We start from the raw sequence: 11679 nt of genomic DNA, 5'->3' as shown, positions 1-11679 counted from the left end.
ACTCTGACATCTGTTGGTTTCGTTGTTAATGAGGCTGACAAATGTGTATACTATCGCCATGGTGGGGGCGAAGGAGTTATATTGTGCTTGTATGTTGATGACATACTGATATTGGGAACAAACCTCAAAGTCATTGAGGAGGTCAAATCGTTTCTGTCTCAGAACTTTGAGATGAAGGACCTTGGTGTGGCTGATGTTATCTTGAACATTAAGCTACTGAGAGATAATGAGGGTGGGATCACACTTCTGCAATCCCATTATGTTGAGAAGGTGTTGAGTCGTTTTGGATATTCGGACTGCACACCATCTCAAACACCATATGATCCTAGCGTGTTGATTCGAAAGTCCAAAGGCATGGCTAAAGATCAATTGAGATACTCTCAAATCATTGGTTCACTTATGTACATAGCGAGCGCAACGAGGCCTGTCGGGGATATGCCCCGCGGCGTAAACCGGCCGCAAGGATAAATCGGCCGGACTTGGCGATTCACCGGTGACCTGCACAGACCAGACGGTTTACAGTTCATTGGTAATCCGGCAGGCGGGCCAGAGGAGCGACAAGACCCGGTGGCCCGTCTGGCGGTTCATGAAGGCCGGTTCATATTATGGTGGGCCGGTTTAAGAGGAAAGGAATATTTACCTTACAAAGAGTTAAGACTAGGACTTGTATCCGGTTTGTATTAGAGATAGACTAGTCCTAATCCTAATAGGACTCCACATGTAAACCGCCCCTTCAACATATATAAGGAGGGGCAGGGCTCCCCAAAGGGGGACAAGCTAGAAGCAAGAAGAAACAATCTCTAGGGCTAGACACAAAGAGGAGAGCCAGTTTACGGCGACTCCCTCGTGATGATAATGAAACCTAGCCTCAAACAACATGTAGGGTTTTTACCGGATGATGTTTCCCGGGGCCCGAAGCTGTCTAAATCCCTGTCTTGTGTTGCGTCTCTCGATTCCGCTCAACCCCTCTCAAGCTACCACATAGATGCGCGGCCTCACGACTAAGTCCTCACCTTAGGACATCTGACGTGTTAATTCCACGACAGTTGACGTCCACCGTGGGGCCTGCGCACGGTCTGATGAGTTCTTGAAGGGATTTCTTTAATGGATTGAGAAGTTGGTGATTTTTCGGATAAAAAGCGCCGGTTCAGAAAGATCTGCGTCAACATTGAATTCATCAGCCGGGTTAGTCAACGTGCAAAGATTACGTCATCGCGAGCCATTAGAGCGATGGATATGAGATTGAGAGTGAATGATGTGTATGAGATTGGTACAGCCGCTGTACGCGCTGTCATGATCCGGCGAAACCGAAACCATGCAGGAATCTGCCGCCGAGTCATCAAGATCACAGTTGCCGAAAAAGCGTCGGATTCGGCTGTTGAACTACGAGGGTACAATCGCTGTTGCTATAGTTTGCTCAAATCCAGAACTACACCGTTAGTTTGGTGCTGCTATTCTCCACGTGGTGTTATCCACATGCAGGATCAAGTCCCGAGGAGACTATACATCGCTGCTGCTACTACTACTTATCACAAAGAAACGAAGACTATACATGCCGGATCAAGTCCTAAGCCGGCCTCGCTGGCGTGCCGAGCTGCCGCTGCGACCCGCCTTGGCCTCACTCCGCCTCGAACCGGACCTCAGCCGCCGCTGCCTCGTCGGCCCTGGCCCGGGCCTTTGCTGCAGCTGTTGCCGTGAGACGAGTCGACCGTCCTCTGAGCCACGGACCCGTTCTGAGGTGATGGCTGCTGAACAATGAGAAGCAATGCTGCTACAACGCACACATCAAATCCATCAGGATCTTCAAAACCGTCCGTATGCCTATATTGAAATTATCAACTAAACAATTGCAGCTAGTACAAGTCGGATCACTGGAGACCACGACCCGGATTTCTTCTCTATTGATGAGTCGCTCACGGCGGTCAAACCGCTGCTTGAGCCGCCTCCTATATGACGGGTCAACACCGGGCCACACACGGCCTCGTCTCGAGCTGTCCTCCCGCCGAGCGACTCCTCTTCCGAGCCGCCGTTTTTTCTATCGTGGTCAGCCCGTAAATTACTTGTGAGCCGCTGTCATTGACTCACCTCGACTTACCTCTCCTTCAGCTCGGCCTCCGACCGAGCCAAACCGCCGTCCGAGTCACCGCCCACCGTCTCCGCGGTTGGTTCCGCCCGCCAGGGCCACCGGGTCTGCGCGACCATCTCTGTTCCCCCAGCGGTCGGCCTCGCCTGCGCCTGGTTGCCGGGTCGCCGCGCCTGTGGATTTGATCACAAGCTGCTGCTGCTTCAAGCCCCCCTTGACGGTGCCGTCTCCGCTGCTAAGGCCCGCGTCTTCACGGACACTGGCTGGTGGTGCCTGCATCCTACTGCTGTGGTTCCCGCCATTGGTCGGTCCTCGGTGCTGTGTAAGTAAATGGGAGGAGGACTCTGGTTCTGAAAACAAGCGAGCAAGCCAGAATGTGTGTTTGTTGGAGATAATGTGCGGAGAGAGAAAGCAGTACATGGAGTCCAGATGACATGTGTCAGCAAAGGGAGGCGTATGGCGTTCTGTCATTTTCTCTTCCGGTTTAAAAGCAGCATGGATCAAGTTATCCCTCTACGTACTTGACAGTCACAGCATGGGGGGCATCATGACTCACGAGCGACCCTGTGTGTGCATGCGTTGAAGCATTGATTGCATTTTAATCAAAGCGTTCCACGTACAAACATCATGTGAGATAAGAAAAAGACGGAGGGCAGGTTACATGGAGGCCTGGTAGTACGGCTACATAAAAATCCATTCAACACCAACATCCGGTTCATCCGATAAAAATATCAGGTGCTATTTTTTCTATTTATTTTTAAGTATATATTAATTTATCCAAGAACAATTGCTCTGGCTTGCGATGTTTTCTATGCAGGATAATTATTCACTGCAAGAATAATCATTATGTCACGGATATAAAGCTCGCGCCAATATTATCCAGCGCCAACATCCAGCCATACCGCATTGTTCAACGAATTTGTGTGCAAACCACCACCTTTGTGGTTCAGTCTACAACAACATCCCCGCGGCCGGCTCACTCGCCTGTGCCGGTTTACAACACCGGCGCCGGATCACCCGTCTGCGTCGGTTTACACACCCGTCCGCGCCGATTTACGACACCGGTGCCGATCTTCCCCGTCCGCACCGGTTTACAATGCCACGGCCGACTCATCTATCCGAGCTGCCTCTGATGTTGTGGTCGTTTTTGTCGTCCGTCTCTTGCGGCCTGGTCTACATCAACATACCGGGCCGCACCTGTCTGCATGAGCTATTTATTGAGTATGAGCAAGTCACAACTTGGGTAGCCCGATTTTCTTTCAATAAAAAGGAGGCAAATTATAATATACTATCAACCGCCGTTTGCACTGGATGGCTCAATGGGCAGGCGCGCAAGTCGCCGCCACTATAGTTTGGTTAAGTTCAAATCGCCAGTTGGAAGGAACCATTGGCCGAGTTGCTGACACGGCTCATACGGGATCATTTATAACCCGCCGCAGTCACCTCAACCTTCTGTGGATTTACATCGTGCTATCAACACCAATGATATACAAGTTATGTCGGTTTATATCATGGTTAAATATGAAGAGTTTCAAGCCAACTCCTCGAGTCACCTTGAGACTCGGGGGCTACGATGACATGACTAAGCAAATCTTGCCAGCAAATTTAAGAACCCCAGGACGATGGAGGGAAAGATAACCCGGTCCCGGAGGCTACTGTTATTTGAAGGCCGTCAGAAAATTTTCGGCTTAGTAAGTATATGACAGTTACAAAATCCCGGCTCAATGAAGAAGATCCGGGTCATTAGAAAGGATTCCGGTTTAAATTCTGGCTCAAGGGAAGTCAGTCTCATTGAAGCTCTGAAGCGCCCAAATCCGGTTTAACAATGTCCGGTTCAAAAAAGGAATTAACTTCTCGTAAGTTCGAGTTTAAAGACCGTCAGAAAATTTTCGGCTGAAAATGAAGATTCCGGTTTAAAATCCGGGTCAAGGGAAAGATGTCTCCCACAAAGCTTTGAAGCTCTCAATATCCGGTTCAAAATCCCGGTTCAAGAAGGATTTATCTCTTGCAAAAAGTTAAAGGGTGCCAAAGAAGACTTGCTGCCATGATGCGCGGTCCAAACATGGGTATCATGCCTTATTGGCTTATCATATTATTGGTCACTTGGGGGCTTGGTCGTATCCGAACCATAGCCACGCCTCTTGATCGGCCTAGTGCCATAACATCACTGGGGGCCTTGGTCGTGTCCGAACCAACGCGACACCTTTTGATAGGCGACAGCCACCGGATCACTTGGGGACATGGTCAAGTCTGAACCAGTCACGCCTCTTGGTCGGCCTAAGGCCACAAAATCACTTGGGGGCTTGGTCGAACCCGAACCATTGCCACGCCTCTTGATCTGGCATATATGCCACGAATCATTTGGGGACCTGGCTGACTTGAACCATAGCTACACCTTATTGGGAGCTTGGTCGTGTCCGACCATGGTAACACCATCTGATCAGCTCAGTAAAGCATGTTTTTGCAAATGGTCTTATCATTGCCTTTGCTTCCATATTTTTTTTCATAACTGTTATTTGATTTTTTTTGCGTTTTTTAAACCGATAACATTTTTAAACCGGTTCAAACTGTCAAATTGACGGAACACGGTCAAATCTTAATCCGGAGGCCATCTGCCCGGTTTGATTTTCTATTACCATCCTATTATGGAGTAAACCGGCGTTCATTAACCCGGCTTGACTTTCAATTACAAGTTGTCAATACAGGATCAAGTTATAATCCGGAGACTATCAGCCCGGTCTGGTTTGACTACGAGTCGCCAGTATTATATATGGTTAAACCGGTGTTTATCACAACCCGGTACGGTTTATCATCAACCGGCACAGTATGAAAGGAGTTATCAGTACTCAAGATTTGGGTTATCACCCTTACTACAAAAAGTTGGTAAAACCAACGATGTGATTCAATGTCACAGGTATGATATATTTCATATTTGATTATTCTTAAGTGCAGCCTTGGTTATAAACCCGGGTTATATGTTGGGCATTATGACCCGTTCGGCGGTAAACCGCCAGGACATTTTAAACTTGTTGTATGCAGAAACAGGTTGAATAAAGCATGATTATAAATCACTGACGTTTATTAAACCGGCCTGGCTTTCGACTATGTGTCGCCAGTATGATGATAAATTATCCGGTGTCTATTAAACCGGCCTGGCTTTAAGACGATAAGTCGCCAGTATATGATGAAAAATTATCCGGTGTTTATTAAACCGGCCTGGCTTGGGATTATAAGTCGCCAGTATATATTTGGATTGCGCGATTGGAATCATGCGCTTATAAATCATTGGATTATATTATCTTGAATAGCCAACATGGCTGGATTTTTATTATGGTTATCAATAACCAATATTATGATTGAGGTTTCTAAAGTCGCTTCAGCGCAATGGCTATTATTTTATCAATGGATATGATTTATTCTACAATGGAGGGAATAGTCCCGAGTCGCTGCAGGCTTACGACCCGGCACTTGGGGGCTACATTATTTAAGTTGAGATTACATTAAATACACAAGTCTCATGTCACTGCAAGCATGCACCATGACACTTGGGGGCTAATGAAAAGTCATTCTCTGCTCATATTATTGAAGACCCGACTCATCACATTATAATGAGTCGGCCCTTGGGGGCTACCAATTGCTCCTGTCAACAATTGAAGGTACAAAGCTTTTTATTCATTATATTGAAGAGTCCGCTGCTCAGTTGGTAAAGCACAAGGCTCTTAACCTTATGGACGTAGATTCAAGTCCCATGATGAGGGTTACATCATATGGTGTTATTTTTATTGAAGTATATATCAAGTCCCAGCTCAATATTATCTTACTGAGCCGGCCCTTGGGGGCTACACATCATTGCTCAAATCTACATGATTATACCTACAAAGTCCCTGCTCATTATTGCATAATGACCCGACCCTTGGGGGCTACACTGGTTAAAGTTTTTATGAGTATAAGACAATTACAAAGTCCCAGGTTGCTGCAAGCATGACAACCCGGCACTTGGGGGCTACATAATATGGAGTATTCAGTTTTTACTAAATGACTGGGATGAACAACATGGATTTCTTCTTAAGTGGCAGTATTTATATTGAAGCAAGTCTTAAGCCATCACTTTGTTCTGCTCAAGACTTGGGGGCTACAGGTATTATATTATTATGGAAGAACTATTTTCAAATTCTCTGTTTTGAGCAAACCGGATTGACCCGGCGTCATCAATAAACATGAACTGGCGTTGGCAACAATCATGACTCGGAATTATCAAGTTTTATAACCCGGCAATGGTGGTAATCATAAACCGGCAAGTTTTACATCTTCAAGCCGGCTGGATATCAGTTGAATATTTTAGAGACTAATATTTTTGTCAAGTCAGAGCATTGAAGGCCAATTCAAATGGATTCTTTATTTACAATATTTTTTCTGCGAGCAAATTGATTATGAAGCTGGTCTATTGACTTGGATTTTCTAGAAGGAGGAAGTGACAAGGATTTAAGGATGATCAGGTGTCGGTCTACAAGAATTCTTAACCCGGAGCACAACCCGCCAAATTTGTTCTTGTGTTTATTTTTGCAGCATAAGTTTACCATGGATAAATCCAAGCTAAACTTGGGGGCTAATGTCGGGGATATGCCCCGCGACGTAAACCGGCCGCAAGGATAAATCGACCGGACTTGGCGATTCACCGGTGACCTGCACAGACCAGACGGTTTACAGTTCATTGGTAATCCGGCAGGCGGGCCAGAGGAGCGACAAGACCCGGTGGCCCGTCTGGCGGTTCATGAAGGCCGGTTCATATTATGGTGGGCCGGTTTAAGAGGAAATGAATATTTACCTTACAAAGAGTTAAGACTAGGACTTGTATCCGGTTTGTATTAGAGATAGACTAGTCCTAATCCTAATAGAACTCCACATGTAAACCGCCCCTTCAACATATATAAGGAGGGGCAGGGCTCCCCAAAGGGGGACAAGCTAGAAGCAAGAAGAAACAATCTCTAGGGCTAGACACAAAGAGGAGAGCCGGTTTACGGCGACTCCCTCGTGATGATAATGAAACCTAGCCTCAAACAGCATGTAGGGTTTTTACCGGATGATGTTTCCCGGGGCCCGAAGCTGTCTAAATCCCTGTCTTGTGTTGCGTCTCTCGATTCCGCTCAACCCCTCTCAAGCTACCACATAGATGCGCGGCCTCACGACTAAGTCCTCACCTTAGGACATCTGACGTGTTAATTCCAGTACTAGTAAGACATGTGGTGAAACTTCTTTACGCCAAACTGACAATTCAAGGCATAGTCCATTGTTCAGTTGTGAAGGAGTGTAGTTACTTGCTCTAGGTGAAGCTCAACCTTAACAGGTCTTCACTGAAACGCTAGTATATCAAAACAGCGTTTGGAACAAAGGACAAAGTGGGCCCCTGAGATCTGGTGGGGGATTGTTGAAATGTGAGATGGGCCTAGAGCCCATATAACAATTTCAGATTTGATCTCTAAGGGCCCATGTAGGTGGCATGACAAGGTGGTGGGAAGTTTAGTCCCACCATGCTAGTGGAAGGAAAGTTGGAGTGGTTTATAAGGGTGGCTCTTCTACATGCTATTGGAGCTTGAGAAGAGAAGAGGCCCTCGCGCGCTCCTCCTCCGCCGCCCGCCTCGTCACGTCACGTCACGACGCGGGTTGCGGGAATGAGCCGAGCCGAGCTCACACCTATGCACTTATTTTTGCCAGTCACTAACGGAGAGGTTCTGACAGCAGGACCACGATCCGAGACGTCGGATCATGGGCTGTCACGGACTCGGACGTGGGTCAAGCCCACGTCTCTCCACGCGGCTGCGTCTATATAAGTGTGTTGTGTCCCCTAACCCTAGCCGCCATGAACAGATCACATCTGCTCACGCGCATGCCCACCGTCGTTCCTTTGCTGTTGCTGCCGCCGGTGACTCCATCCCGCCCGTCGCATACACGGTCGACAGGAGAGCAGGTCTCCGAAACCACGCCCTTCTGGTTCCTGTACGGGGTGAGGGGCGAATAGGTTTTTGGGCAGCGATTACGCGACTGCTCGCTTTCGATCGTCTACTTCCTCTACGTCCGCGTCGCCTTCATCATCACTGTGACGCCCGGATAGTTACGCTACAGTAATCCTCCACTAATGATGCCACGTCACCTCGATTACTGTGGTTAATCTCGCATTAGTTCGAAACCGATTTGAATTCAATTTAAAATCAGGCAAACAACAAAAGTTTTCAAAAATTAAAACTAAAATGTTCGGGTTGTGTCAAATAAATCGTAAGTAATTATGATGGAGAAACCAAACTTTGATAAAATGTTTAAAGGCTCTAGAACGATTAAAACAGTAGTAAAACAATTAAACAAATGCCTATTGAATTTATAGAATGCTAAAACTATTTTATTATGGGTTAATAATTAATCCCACAATAGTTTGTTGATTAGTACAAATTTAGGCACTAGGGGTAAATTTTATAAAACTAAAGATAAATGAAACTACAAATAAAAAATAAAAGAAAAGAAAATATAAAAACAGAAAACAAAACTAACAAAGAACAAAAAAAAGAATAGAAGAGACACCCCCCCCCCCCGCTGGACCATGGCCCAGCAGGCCATCGGGCCAACCAGGCCGGCCCAGCTGGTGCCTACAGCACCCCCTGGGGCGACCGAACCCTAGCGTCACCCCCACTCCCCCCCATCGTTCCCCACGACCCCCCACTCACTCCTCCCTCCCTCCCGACTGGATTGGGGTCGAGCGACCCCGACCCCATCGCCGCACCGTCGCAGCCACCTCGTCGACGCCGCCTAGAGGACCACCTCGCCGGACCTCGCTTCCCCGTCTCCCCCTCGTCTGCTTCCCCCACCTCTCGATCCCGATCTGGATCGGGAAGGGGAACGAACCCGGCGCCCCTCGCCGCCTCGGCCCCCGCCGCTCAACACCGACGTCGGTGCCGTCCCTCGCCGCAACTGCTCGTCTCCTCGTCGCCCGGCCGTCCTCGACCTCCTCCCCGAACGGCCTCAACGACCCCGCCGCCTAGATCGACCGCGCACGCCGCCGCCTGGACCTCGCCGGACGTCCTCGCCGGTCTGCCTCCTCCTCCTCGCCGGCCTGCACCTCGTCACCGCGTCGCTGACTTCTCCGTCTCCTCCCCGCGCCCCACTGCCCCGATCCCTGCATCTCGCTGTGAGCCTCCGCCTCCTCCTCTCCTCCTTCAGTCTCGCGCACACACTCACGACCGCGGCATCGTCCGTGCGCTGGCCGCGCCCAGCGCCTCGCCCCGCTGAGGCCTCTCTGCCTCGCCCTCTCCCTTGCTCCCCGCGTCCTCGCCTCTGCTGCCGCGCCCTGGCGCCGTCCCGCCGTGGCCTCACCGCTGTCGCCTCCGGCGGCCGGCCTCGCCGTGCCCTGCTATCGCCGGCGCCCCCCTGGTGGCCCTGATGGGCGCGTGCCCGCACCCGCGGCCAAAACCGCTATGGCCCCCTGGGGCCTATGACATATGGGCCCCGCCCACAGAACATGTTTAAAAAAAAAGAATTAAAAGAATTTAAAATAATATTAATAAAAATTAATAATTAATTAATTAGTGAATTAATAAGTTAATTAACCCTGTTTAATTAATCTAATTAACCTGTTAGCTTAATTAAACAGTAATTAGTTTAACTAAATCCTAATTAACCTAACAGAGTATGACAGGTGGGTCCCATTGGACCCACGCGTCAGTTTGACCCAGTCAACCCCTGCTGACTGCTGATGTCAGCCTGACGTCATGCTGACGTCATAAATCCATTTTCCGAATTAATTAAATAATTAATTAAATCCCAGAAATTAATAAAATCTTTAGAAAATCATATCTTTTAATCCGTAACTCGGATTAAAATATTTTCAACATGAAAGTTGCTCAGAACGACGAGACAAATCCGGATACGCAGTCCGTTCGTTCGCCACACACCCCTAACCTATCGAACTCGCAACTTTCCTCCTCCGGCTCCTCTGCCCGAAAACGTGAAACATCGGGAATACTTTCGCGGATGTTTCCCCCCTTAACCGGTACCACCTCATACCACGTTAGGGCACACCTAGCACCGCTCATTGTCACGTCACGCATCGTCGTGTTTATGTTTGCATTGTATTCATTGTTTCTTCCCCCTCTTATCTCCGGTAGACTACGAGACCGACGCTGATGCCACCGAGTACGACTACGTCACCGACGACCCCTCCTTGTCTGAGCAACCAGGCAAGCCCCCCCTTTGATCACCAGATATCGCCTACTCTTCTCTATACTGCTTGCATTAGAGTAGTGTAGCATGTTACTGCTTTCCGTTAATCCTATTCTGATGCATAGCCTGTCATTGCTGCTACAGTCATTGATACCTTACCCGCAATCCTAAATGCTTAGTATAGGATGCTAGTGTTCCATCAGTGGCCCTACACTCTTGTCCGTCTGCCATGCTATACTACTGGGCTGTGATCACTTCGGGAGGTGATCACGGGCATATACTATATACTTTACACTGTTACATTACCTGTGATACTGTTCGGAGTTGGGGGCTGAAAGGACAGGTGGCTCCATCCCGGTAGAGGTGGGCCTGGGTTCCCGACGGTCCCCGACGGTTACTTTGTGGCGGAGCGACAGGGCAGGTTGAGACCACCTAGGAGACAGGTGGGCCTGGCCTTGTTCGGCATTCGCGGATACTTAACACGCTTAACGAGATCTTGGTATTTGATCTGAGTCTGGCTACTGGCCTATACGCACTAACCATCTACGCGGGAGTAGTTATGGGTATCCCGGCGTCGTGGTATCAGCCGAAGCACTTCAGATGTCAGCGACGGAGCGGCGCGCGCCGGATTGGAACGTAAGCCTGCTCTTGTATTAAGGGGGCTAGTTCTGCTTCCGGCCGCCCTCGCAACGTGCAGGTGTGCTATGGGCGATGGGCCCAGACCCCTGTGCGCTTAGGTTTAGACCGGCGTGCTGGCCTCTCTGTTTTGCCTAGGTGGGGCTGCGACGTGTTGATCTTCCGAGGCCGGGCATGACCCAGGAAAGTGTGTCCGGCCAAATGGGATCGAGCGTGTTGGGTTATGTGGTGCACCCCTGCAGGGAAGTTAATCTATTCGAATAGCCGTGATCTTCGGTAACAGGACGACTTGGAGTTGTACCTTGACCTTATGACAACTAGAACCGGATACTTAATAAAACACACCCTTCCAAGTTCCCTAGACAACCCGGTGATCGCTTTTCTACAGGGCGACGAGGAGAGGATCGCCGGGTAGGATTATGCTATGCGATGCGACTGGAGATGCGCTTGGAGATGCTACCTGGATACGCTACTTGGAGATGCTACTTGGAGGACTACAATCTACTCTCTTCTATATGCTGCAAGACGGAGGCTGCCAGAAGCGTAGTCTTCGACAGGATTAGCTACCCCCCTCTTATTCTGGCATTCTGCAGTTCAGTCCACTGATATGGCCTCCTTACACATATACCCATGCATATGTAGTGTAGTTCCTTGCTTGCGAGTACTTTGGATGAGTACTCACGGTTGCTTTCTCCCCCCTTTTCCCCCTTTCCTTTCTTTCTGGTTGTCGCAACCAGATGCTGGAGTCCAGGAGC

This window comes from Triticum aestivum, chromosome 7B, assembly GCF_018294505.1.
Source record: "Triticum aestivum cultivar Chinese Spring chromosome 7B, IWGSC CS RefSeq v2.1, whole genome shotgun sequence".
NCBI lineage: Eukaryota > Viridiplantae > Streptophyta > Magnoliopsida > Poales > Poaceae > Triticum > Triticum aestivum.
The sequence above is the reverse complement of the archived record's forward strand: the minus strand, read 5'-3'. Positions refer to the sequence as shown.